Source organism: Epinephelus moara, chromosome 8 (assembly GCF_006386435.1).
Source record: "Epinephelus moara isolate mb chromosome 8, YSFRI_EMoa_1.0, whole genome shotgun sequence".
Classification (NCBI taxonomy): Eukaryota; Metazoa; Chordata; class Actinopteri; order Perciformes; family Serranidae; genus Epinephelus; species Epinephelus moara.
In genome coordinates this window covers 43,147,277-43,150,325 of record NC_065513.1, presented here as the reverse complement: position 1 = coordinate 43,150,325, position 3,049 = coordinate 43,147,277, and positions in this window count along the sequence as shown.

Genomic DNA, 3,049 nt, shown 5'->3' with positions numbered 1-3,049 from the left:
GTCATCAACAGCTCCTCCCACAAGTCATCAACAGCCCCTCCTGTTGCGGAAGGCCGCCTCGGTCTGTTTAAACTAAAAGGGTTCCACCAACATGTCTACCCTACGAGGCGGAAAATTGGGCACCTCGGATCAACTCGCCAATCCGGCTCTGTGTGTCTAAACGCTCGCAGCTTGCCGGCAAAACGGCCCAACATTTGCCGAAAATCTGGCAGAGTAAAAGGGGCTAGTGTGTGTTGGCCTCTGGGGCTGAAATCACCAACCTGTTCTCACTCCGAAGTTGTTGAAAACCAGCGTCAGACACTGACGAAAATAGTTGTCCTTTCACGTCAGCATGGTACATGGGTGGTTGCTGTTATTGTTCAACAGTGGCCAGTGGCATTATGGGAAATGCAGCCGGACAACAAAAGTTAAGGCGGTGGAAGTTGAGTAGGGCGGGAGAGCAGGGCAGGTGAGCAGGAGGGGTGGTGTATGGGTTCAACAACCACAGACTTTCACTCAAGAGGCTGGTGTTTGCTTGTAGAGTGACTGTAAAGCCAAACCGTGTTCTTTCAACAACCGACACACCCAGGGTACCTTGGACATCATATGTCGACGTGGAAAGTCCATGACCAAACATCACTGTGTGACAAGGCTGGAGTGGGAATGTGTTGAAAATTCGGACAAAGCCGACGTTGTGAGTGAGAACAGACTGGACTTTCTTGGTATTGTCGTCTCATTCTGCTGCTAAAATGTGCCTTGGTGCGTCACTTATGTTTGGATGACTAAGGGTCTGTATTCGAGGTGTTGGGAGTGAGACTGGTTTGCTTTTGGTGGCACAATCACAGCTGGAAACACAACGATGACTCGCTAAAACAACTGGTTTTGTTGTTTGTTGGTCTCAAACAGTGGTCTGCAGGTTGGCGGGCGTCTCGTCTAGGTGTCACGCCATCCACCGCCCCCTCCACCTCCTAATGACAGTCACTCCAGAAACATTGATGTGATACATACGAAACATACAAATGAAATGTATTTGTGGTCTGCAGAATCGTACAATGCCGACATTTTCTTGTGACGACTGGGCTGCTAAAATCTCAGCCGAGCTTACAAAACTCTAAATAACGTCTCATAACCTCGTCTCTGTTTTCCCCTGTGGTGCAAACAGATTACATATTTCTTTCTAGGAAACTTCCCAGGAAATTAAAATGATCAGGTATTAAAGTTGTATTTCTGAACGCGAATATCTGAATGGTGTTTTAGTGCACTGTTCATGTTGCTGTGGAGAAATAGTGAGTCTCAATGGAAAATCACGAGGTCATACAGTAGTAGCCTAGATAGAATATTTTTCAAGGGATTATATATCTAATGTGTAAATACCGTAGACGAAATATAAAATGTGCAATCAAAACAGAAAAAAATGATCCTGCAGCTCTGTGGATTTTAATTTTTTTCTTCCCGATTGACAAACAAAAGCATTTTCCAGCATGCAGAGATCGATAATGAGCTGCAGCAGTTAGTTTTTAACAATAAACAGAGGGATAATGAAGTCCATACAGACGAGTGTTACACCTTTAAAACTCTTTACGGCATTAAAAACACGGCTCGGCTTCAGCTGCAGGAAATAAAGCTGAAAAAGAGAATATAAGTCCCCGCTGAATACACGTCTATAGAGATGAATTATAATAGTCAGCCTGCCGTGACCTTAACACCACACACACACACTCACACACACACACACACATACACACACACGGTTATCGGTCTCCTGTCAAAGCGGCCCGTCCATTCGTCTTTTCTTCCCGCCATCCTCCGAATTAATTAAGCAGAAATGTAAACGTTTTAATTGAATGTCAAAGCGGGACCTTAACAACATGCTCCTATGTAAATGAAAGTGACACCGCTGTAAACCTCTATATTTATATATATATTTATATATACAAGAGGCTCTCACAGCAAGGTTACAGGGGGCTCTGTGTGTGTGTGTGTGTGTGAATGAACAGGGGACATGCAAACGTTTTAATTGAATTACCATCAGCTGTGCGCTAACGAAGCCTCATGGATTTAAACCAGCTCGGCCTCATTTATCCCCTGAGTGGAAAAGAAACCCCTCAAACCTTAAATTGTCCCTTAAAGGCTCCATTAGTTGGTTATGAACATTTAGATTAGAATTATTTTCAGATTTATAGTTTTAAAAAAAAGCATTAATGTGTGTTTCTTTAACTTTTCATCACTCACCTTAGAGGCCTGCTGTCGTGTGGTGATGTAACCAAACAGCATCAGACAACATTCATAATTCAGATTAAACTGCATATTTCCAGAAATAGTGTTGAATTATTTTTGGGGTTATTGATGCCGATGTTAGATCTGCCACAGAGAGATGAAGATTGACATGGAGCAAACGTCCTAACATCAGCATGTAGCTTTGTCTGTACTCAAGCGAGACACTGTAGCAGAGGCCTTCACAGATTACACGTGAGCCATGAGCACAAACAAAGGCTTTAATGCTCACCACGTTATCTGTTGCAGTGTTGCCAGAGAATGTACAAACAAATATTCTGTGACAGTTGCAACCACGTGCATTTGTTGTTGGAGTAAAACACATCAGTTGGCGGTGTTGTACAGACATAGTGTGTTTATTTCTCTGCCTGACAAAGTCAGTTCATATTCTACGTCACTTTAGAAACGCAGATATGATACGTACGAAATCAAAACATCCTCACTGTGACCTCGTCACATGTCCACGTTTGGTCATGGACTTTCCACGTCCACATATGACGTCCAAGGTACCCTGGGTGTGTTGGTTGTTGACGTTCTGGGACGCCGTGTCAACTTCAGCCTGTTACATGCATTGTCTGTTTTCAAAATACACTTCTGTTTTCACAGGAAATGTACAGTTTGCATACAGTCTCTTTCAAAATAAAAGCACTACATCGGTACAACATGGTGTATTGACACACCAGGTTAGAATAGAATTGAATAGAAAAAACTTTATTAATCTCCGAAGGAAAATTCAACTGTCCAGCAGCTTATAAAAGACAACAACAACAACAACAACAACAACAACAACAACCAC